The sequence below is a fragment of the Anarrhichthys ocellatus genome, unplaced genomic scaffold, assembly GCF_004355925.1.
Source record: "Anarrhichthys ocellatus isolate YVR2014 unplaced genomic scaffold, GSC_Weel_1.0 scaffold21, whole genome shotgun sequence".
Classification (NCBI taxonomy): domain Eukaryota; kingdom Metazoa; phylum Chordata; class Actinopteri; order Perciformes; family Anarhichadidae; genus Anarrhichthys; species Anarrhichthys ocellatus.
Genome location: NW_022280051.1, coordinates 1,099,802 through 1,108,957, shown reverse-complemented (window position 1 = coordinate 1,108,957; position 9,156 = coordinate 1,099,802). Strand labels below are relative to the sequence as shown.

General features: G+C 44.7%; 1 protein-coding gene across 1 annotated transcript in view; it reads left to right on the top strand.

Moving 5' to 3' along the window:
- The first annotated feature begins 4,191 nt into the window (after nucleotides 1–4,191).
- plxna4 (plexin A4) overlaps nucleotides 4,192–9,156 on the top strand; it is a 205,782-nt gene continuing 200,817 nt past the window's right edge. Inside the window, exon 1 of the mRNA XM_031858799.1 lies at nucleotides 4,192–4,649. The gene's annotated coding sequence lies outside the window, so the exon portion shown is untranslated. The remainder of the gene's footprint in view (nucleotides 4,650–9,156) is intronic.

Below are 9,156 nucleotides of genomic sequence, written 5' to 3'. Positions count from 1 at the left end.
CAGCTCACAAAATAGACAGAAAATTGAAAACCTATTTACAATCCAAATCAATGGGATATCAGAGTGTCATTCATTGCGCCCATCCAGCGCATAAAACTTCATTAGCTCAGCGACATGCTAATAGATTTTGTACGAAAATGAGATATCATGGATGAGGCTGACATATCCAGTGTTTCAGTGTAATTCGAACCAGCAGGAATTAAGTCTTTGAGAGAGTGAAGGGAATGGACGTACACCCTTATGAAGATGGACACACTAAATCCGGCATCACCATTGGCAGCTCATAAATATCCTCATCCCTCAGATAGAAATGACTTGCAAATTGACTATAAAGCAGTTATATACACGGTTTGTATACGGGAGTTAGCAGCCTTCCGCATTGAGGGATATACAGTGGCAGATGTGTGATGAATGTCTATTATGTGGGTAATACAGTGTGTGTGTGTGTGTGTGTGTGTGTGCGTGTGTGTTGGGGCTTGCAGGGGAAAGGGGAGGACCCACGGGAACAGTGTACCACTGTGGGGTGATCTCTGTTTCCCCCACAGGCTTAAGATAAACCATGTACAGCTGTGTTTAAAGGGGTTCACTGAGTTAATTCAAAAGGACACTGGGACGCAATGCAGGCCTATATGTAGCCACACGCACACACACACACACACACACACAGTTTTCGGCAAGATGAGGAGAGCTGCTGAAACAACACCGTTGCCAGCTGTCAATAGGGTCCACACAGACACACTCGCGCACACCTCCCTCCAACCCACTTGACTGCATTAAAAAGGAGGCTTCATCAAAGCTATTCATGTTGCCTCCATAAGTCATCGTCTCATTTGCAAGACAAATGGTGAAGTCAGATCGGTCAGTGCATTTTGATAAAGAGCCGAGCACCGAGGCAGCGTCCTCGTCTCCTCCGCAGGCTTTCACTCAGCAGGACCAGTTCCGCTGAACTATTGATACACACCTCTCATTCAGCAAAATGTTTAACATGTCTTTGTATCAATTCCAGACAAAAATATAACCAAACAGCTACTAATGGATGTTGTGGTCAGATTGTTTTGCCAACTGCTGTTTCCAAAGATGAGGAATGGACTTTGGATGTCAACTTTTCAGCGAACATGGACTTGAAGTCTTTAAAATGCTCAAATTTGAAATGTTGACGTTTACAATTCCATTACATGTTGTCCACTCCATCTGCTAAGAATATTAATAATGGACCTTGTGGTTGGATTGCGTACAGCTGCTGAGCAGACGTCATGTTTATGGTCTCGTATGACAATAGTTTTACTTACATAAAGGGTCGCAGGCACCAATATTAACGTATATTATAAGTTGTTGAGAGAACAATGGACACTAAAATATTTGTCTTTAATGCCATGCCTGACCTGCATGTCCATTTTCTACTTATTTGATCAATATGTTTAAACCAAGTGTATAAATAAAAATGAAAAAAAATCGTATGTGTCACGCCTTGAATTAATTTATGCTCATGCAGCACAACGATAGGATGGAACTCCTGTGATAAAACATAATTAAACCGACCCATTGTCATTTGGTCAAAGCATGTTTGATGGACCAGTGACCTGAACATTAATTTGATAAGGTCATGCGATGCTGACCCTTCATGGAATGAATGTTGCCACTGTAGATTGCAGCGCTATTGATTTGTGGTGCTTTGAAAGCTATCTGATATTGAGATCCACAGACTGTTGATTTAGGGATGTGTTTGTGTTGAATAATTAAATGAATACCAATGGGTTTGTTGATATCTTTGCATTTTCATCCTTGAGATGACTCCAAGAGATACTGAGTGTCTGAAGGACCAAAGTATAATAAATGAACAAATATCTGACACGTACTGAAATCAATGGCCTGTCAGATCTTGATTTGGGCAAATAGGGACAACCCCCAAACACAGCTATTGTTGATTTATTGTGTGAATTGATTTACAAGGGGTCAGTCTTCTTCAGAGGTGACATTGGACTTTATAAATTTGTTTTTATTTGTTTACAAAAACCCCCCTCAGTCCATTATTTGATCATTTCAAACCCATAGACCTTTATTTTAAATTCAAGCAGAGGCCCCAACGCTTCCAAAGATACCAGGCTGAATCTCATGGGAATCAGTAAACAAACACCAGACTTAATACCACCATTTGATGTCCGCCATTAATAGCCATCACGAACATACAAACAGGCACGTTTGTATAAAATGTTTTCCCACATAAGATAGCATAAGATTTACTCTAGTTAAGTATAGGCTGCCTATTATGTGCGACCATTTTACAGTGTGACTATCTATTTTGCAGGAGCTCCACCAAGGCAAGAACAGGTACACAGGTGGGCGAGATTACAGTCACGCGACTCCAATATGGCGTTAATTGGGCTAATGCTGTGACACGTTCCTGTTTGTTTACAATCAGGAAGTCGCTTAAACGTTGACAATGTCTACTTTAAAGCCTCAACTTGAGTCTAAATTAGTGCTGAAGATGCATTTGAACGAAGGAGTTTACTTCTTTGACAGGCAGCTGTGGGAAATAGTGGAGGAAGTTGGCGGTGGTTTGCACAGCGGCTTCAGCGCCGTTTGGCTTACACATGCGACCTAAATTAGCGCGTAAAGCCAGTGTTTGTTGTTTTTCGATGCTTTTCAGAGGCGGCCGCTCATTGTATCACTTTTCTGCCTTGACGTCACGTTTCCGTTACGTGTCTATCTCATTAGGGTGTTTACTGTTGTCATTGTACGTTTGTAAACATTTAGTTGAAATCCAAGCAAAAAAAGTGAACATGGTCGCAACAGCACTGCAGGGCCAGTGAGTCACTTTGTCTGGGTTTGTGTTTGTCAGTGGCTGTAAAGTTTCTCCGGCCTGTAGGTGGGGCTCTGATGCAGTGTTTCAAAGCGAGGAACCCCTCTGGAAGTGAGATCAGGGGGAGAGAGAGGGAGGGAGAGGATGCTGCAGCAGCAAGCACGACCCCCCCCCCCAAATGATCCCTCGGAGCGCACGCTGCTTCTCGGAGAGCTGTAAGATAAACGGTCAGCGGGGCGCATGCAACATTTCTCATCAAGTTTTGTTTTTTTCCTCAAGTCAGTTGTTTTCATTGAGCCCTTTGCCACTGACTGAAATACTAACATTCATTTTGAAGTTATCTCATGAAATGGAAACGAAAGAAACGTCAACATTGACTCAATGTTGCTGCAATATTTAGTCGACCTTGATGGATTTTTTTTGTTTTTGTTTTATCGTAGGAAATAAGGAACAGGCTTCGTAGCCTATTTGATGAAACCGGAAGTATCCCATGCTCCCCACATACTGCATATTTCGTTAAAGACATGATTACATAATTAGGCCTTTTAGAATATTAATTGCTTCAAATGTGGGGGGGGGGGATACACTCCCGAAGCATGTTGAAAGATCATCAAAGAACAACAATGCTAAATCCCTTACAACTCTATGCAAGTGTCGTAATTATGTTCCTCTGTTGCCTAATCTCCATCTTTAAATGATCCTGCGATTAGATATTCAAATCCGATGATCAGATCATTTCAACCCTGCATTGTAGCCTATTTGTGCAAATTCCCCTTTGGCATTGCCAAATCCTGCATTCTCAACGGGATGAATGCATTACATAAACGCCTCTCTCATAACAAAGCACGAGCTCTATTTAAGCTCATATCGTTCATATCCTTGTTTTCTTGGGTGAAAAATAGCCATCAGAGGAGGTGCAGATTGAACTTGAAAATCAACTCCTTAAAAGTGGTTTTAAACGGACTGACACTAAAAGTCTACGTGAAACTGCCCCGGTGGAATTGTCTTTGATCGATATAGATAATAAACGTGATTATGGTAGTACATGTGTTTTTTTTGTATAGTGGTCATTAATGCGCTATAAGCCTCTTTAGGGTTGTTGCCAGAGACTTATAAATTAAACCCAAACTCAGCCCCTCTTCCAAAGCCCGAGATGTTACAGCGGGCGAGGCAGCATCCTTGGTAAAAAAAAACAACCCAAAAAAACCAAAACAGTCGCCTTCTGCAACGGGCGAAGCGCCATCCGCTCAGTCCTTCCCCAGCCTCAAGATCCGCTGCGAGTCTCTCTCTCTTTCTCTCTCTCTTTCTCCCCCCCCCCCCCCTTTCCCCCCCCCCCCCCCGATGTCCCTCCCGCACTCCCTCTCTCCCATTCGCACTCCGCTGCAGCACCCTCGGCAGCTCAGTTGAGCAGGAGCACCGCACTGAGTCACATCTATGCACACACGCTCTCTACACGCACGCACACACGCACGCACGCACAGCCTCCTGCGGTATCCCGTATACGGCGCAGCGGCTTTTCCAGCGGCATACAAAGTGCGTCCTCGCCGGGGAATGGGAGGCGCGGTTCCCGGGTCTCAGAGCGCTCAGAGCGGCGTAGTGAGGTCCTGCTGATCGGAGGATGCTGCTGGAAGTCTGCTGCTATGTCTCTCGCATGTGCAGGAATCGCCTTCTAACTACACCACCCGGGATTTAAAGTGGACAAGGCGTCTGATCAGGATATAACATTATTCTAAGCATTTCTCGTTTTTTGGGGGGAGTAAGAAGGAGTTGGGGGATTGCTCTGGACGTGCCTCTTATCCGCAGTGTCGATGCGGCTGCGCCTGTGAAGTGATATCTGCATAGATTACAGGTAAGGAAAGAGGCTTTCTCATGTCGTTAGTTCCCACAGACAGGACTGTGTGTACAAGGTGCTCCGGTGCCGTTTTCGCCAGGTGTTGGGTGTGAGGTTGCCACTGCACCAGCCCAGGTGACGGGAGGCGTGTTGCACCTGTTCTAGCTGCGCCATGCCCGCTCTGCGCACTCCGGGCAGATCGGGCGGGTTTCCTACCGAACCTGTCCATTTGGATCGTAGGCTCAAACTAGACCCCGAAGGAGAATTGCAGAGCATTTTAATGACCTGCTATTTCTCTCAACTTGGGACCCATTAGTGACTGGATTCCCTCCGTTCGGCGCTTCATCATCCATGCCCTTCACTGTAAGCCAGGGAGAGAGGGAGAGAGCTGCATGCCCAAATTGTGCTTGTTCCTCTTGCAGCGTTAACTCTGAAGGTTAGAAACAGAAATATTTGTCGGGGATTCCGCGTCTAATTTACGCAGTGCCTTCGGGGATAAGCCCAGTGCGTATAGGACCAGCATGTAGTGGCGCGTGGACTGCGATTGCGATTTCAGTGGTGTCTCGGCTCTAAATCGTTGGAAATGGACAATTTGATCCGATATTTCGCCACACATGTTGTTTTTTTTTCAGGATGCTTAGCAACTATAATTTATAATGTTAAAGGTTGATGTGGGAAACATTGTGAGTTAGAATGATGAACACGGCGTGGTTCTTGTAGGGAAGTTCTTTAAATACGTGCCGTTTTAGAGCATGTGCTGCATCTTTGGGGTGACTCTGTAGCCTGAAACTATTGAAGCATTATACGCCTTTCCAAACGGGTTCTTCATAATATCAGGGTTTCACAATGGGACAACATGGATTCTTTTCTATATCTGCCTATATCTCCTCTTAGCCAGTATGTCTATATATATATATATATATATTTTTTTTTTAGACCGCACGTTCATCATTATAAGAGTTGTGTCGGCTGTGTTTTGTATTTTAAGGAAAACGCACGTTGCGTGATAACACGCGCATTTCCCGGCTTCTCGCTGGGAAACGTCTCCTCAAAAAGCATTTGAACTTGACCAATGTGTCCCAGACTTTAGGGACGCTAAAGTAACGCAACACATGGTGCTGTGATATCTACAGCGACTTCTACTCTCTGTGGTGGGCAGTAAGGCCAGCTGCTGAGGTTAATGTGACTTTATCTTAAGTCCTGGAATTGTTTTGCCTGTGATACTTGGTATCCCTTTGGGTCACATGCTGTGTGTAATTTAAACGTGTTCTTTTTTTTGAACAGATTGAAAAAAGCATTTTCCTAATTATTATTATTTGTTGCTTTGATACATGTGTGTGGCTTTTTGAGTTTGTGTCCGACTACTTCACTATTCCCATGAATGCCATTCAAGCCAAATCCCAGTTAAACATCCGTTGGTGACTTTGATTTCCTGAGATGATGTTCGAGGTGTTTGGATAGACAACATTCACTGAGCTCAGCCTCCTCCTGTTTGGTCCGCACATAGAGTGAGCCAGGAGACGTTGTGATGAATGTTTAAGATATAGTGTTACCTTCAACGCTGTCTTCAAACAATTCATTTGTTCTGTAGATGTGACCTTACTTTATTGTCAAAGCGTTGTTGTTGTTTTTGCCTACACTCTAGATGTACACAAGGCTGGTGAACCCCTTTAACACGGCATATCTGTGTGTCATTCCCTGGAATCCGTGTCATTCCTGTTTGAATGGGAGCGTTTGTTGGACCTTGAGCTGATTCTTCAAGACATTTAAGCAAGGGAGGAAACGGTGCAGGCTTCTCAGCACATGCTATAGTTGTAACCATGTAGTGTGCATCCCTGATCCAAATGTCAATTACAGAGTCAGGGACCTACTTTGTCTCGATCCTGCACCAACCACCCCCCCCCCCCCCCCCCCCTCACTTCCCTCCCTCATTGCACCTCATGTGCAGAAAACAGCTGCTGGAGCCGATGCAAAATGCAGATCCCCCCCAGTACAGCTGAGTTCTCTGAGCCCCTCTGCTGGTTTCCTCCTCCCTCGATCCACCTGCACCTCCAGACTCAATGCATCAATTCAGTATCGCCCATCCAAACGCTCTTTGCTTCAACTCTTAATGTTCCCCGTTGTGTTATTGCTTGTGCACGGGTGTCTTGCAAGAACACATTTTGAGTCGTGTGGGTTATTCTTGTTTTCCAACAATCCCAATAAAAAGATTACACACTTGTGCTTAGTGCACACTCAACAGAGCGTGGCTGAAGGGACGAGGTTATATCCTGGAGAAACCATGAGGGGCAGTGTGACTTCACCGGCTGGTACAGCGGATAGATCGATCCCATGATAAGCGTTCCTTGGCATCAATTTAGATTATGTTTCAGCCGTGCAGTAACATGATGTGTGATGTGTGTGTATATTGGATAATTAATCAAAAGATGCACATGTTTATTGACATGTATAGCCTACAGAAATTTACTATAAAACCTTTTTTCCATAGGTGATGTTTATGTATGTTTACATGTGCTTTGGGTGGTGGGGGAAAAAAGATTATGATATTGGATTTTATGCCTTTTTGTTCCCCAAGTCACTCTGACAGACAACTGAAAACTTGATAAGATACTGCTGGCTGATGTGTGGTTTGTTAGTGGATGTTTAACTGTGTGTGGCTTGCAGTTGTGAGGCAAAGGAGAGTAGATCACTCACTAGCAGGCTGAAGTTCCTCTGCTTATCTGTGTCAGTGTGGCTGTGTCTGGCAGGCTAGCTTGACTGTAGCGTGGGCCTGTGTGTGTCTGCTCTCAACTGAATTTCTGAATGTTCCAATTTGTGCATTAGTCGTCTTTTAGGATGTGTGTGTGTGTGTGTGTGTGTGTTTATGTTCTGCTGCTGTCACGGTTTCAAGGGAAAGACATTTAGTCCCTGGGCAGCTTGAGAATCCTATCTCATCTATGTCTTGCCTCCTTGTCCTTTCACCAAATTCCAGCCCAGTTCTAAACTCTTGAAGGCTGTAAGAGCACTTGGCACTATTCAGTCCTCCCTCACTTGCGATTCTCCCTCCCTCCTTCTCTCCCTGTGTGCTGTCCATCAAGGCCTGCCGATAGGAATTGGAACAGCAGCCTTTATCGGCCTGTAAGCACCTCACGTTGACATACTACCCCCTGTCTGTCGGCCAATGTTACGGCTACAAGGCTGGAGTTTGGACCCGGAGAGCATGGCCCTGTCAATATTATGGCTCGCTAATGGATAAACTCTCACTCCAACCTTGGCAGTAGAGACATTCATTACATTTTGGGGGCGGTGCACTTACAAGAATAAGCTCCATAGAACGTCTTTACAATATGTTCATGTCAAGGGGAGGGGGGGGGGGGAGGACTGTGAAAGAATATGAATCGGGAAGATTCTCCGTAGTGATATAAATGCCTGGTAGCAGTGTAGGCAAGACTCTGCAGAAGTGTGTCTGCGTGTGGGTGTGAATGATGCATCTGTGACTGGCCTGGTGAGGCCCTGTATGAATACTCGGGTCACAGAGATGTATCGTCATGTCAGACTGAATGATGCGTCTGTGGATTGGACCTGAATGGAGCTCTCTGTTTGTTCTCGTTCTCTTTCTGTTGCTCGCTTTCTCACTTGATGTCCCACTCTTTTTCTCTCTCACTCACTCTCTCACTACACACACACACACACACACACACACACACACACACACACACACACACTTAAACCCCTCCGGGCTGTGACAGGACTACCAGACGCAGGCTAGTGCCCAATTAGACTCCCCCCCTCCTCCTCTCCCGTGCCACCAAAGACTGCAGAGAAGATGCAAATTGTATTTCCGTGTCACCAACTGTTCTTCACGCCATAATCTTGCTCTGCCATATTTTAGGATGGTTAGACACATGACTCTATAACAATGCTGCAGGGCTAACATAACATTGAATATATATATATATATATATATATATATATTCTGGCAGGTGCTACATAAGGATGAGAACTTATTAGCTGGAGTTCCATGTTGTGTTGAATTCAGTTACAGTTATCTTTGACCTTTAGTTGCCACTTTAAACCTCCGTCTTTGTCGTCTCGTCTGAGGACTTGACCTCAGAGCAGACTTCAAACTTGACGTGCAATGTAAGATTCAAAGTCGATTATATTTTAGTTGACATTTCATTAAAAAGATGGTCTCACTGACTTACTGCGTGATGGTTCTGCTCTAAATTCCAATTTGGGGGGGAAAGGACTCTACGCTACATTAAGAGAGTAATTGCTTACAAGTATGTAATTAACCCTTTGTTATTGCACCACAGAGCTGCATATTGATGTTTGCTGCAGCAATGACAGCAGAGATCTAAAGTGAGGATCTCCAAACAATAGGTGTTGTGATTTCTCTGGCGGGAAATCAATACGCGTCACAGCATCCAATTTAACAAGAACCTTTGTTCTCCTCCGAATAGTTTACTCAGCATATGTGTGACGCCTGCAGAGAAGGTGTGTGTGTGTGTGTGTGTGTGTGTGTGTGTGTGTGTGTGTGTGTGTG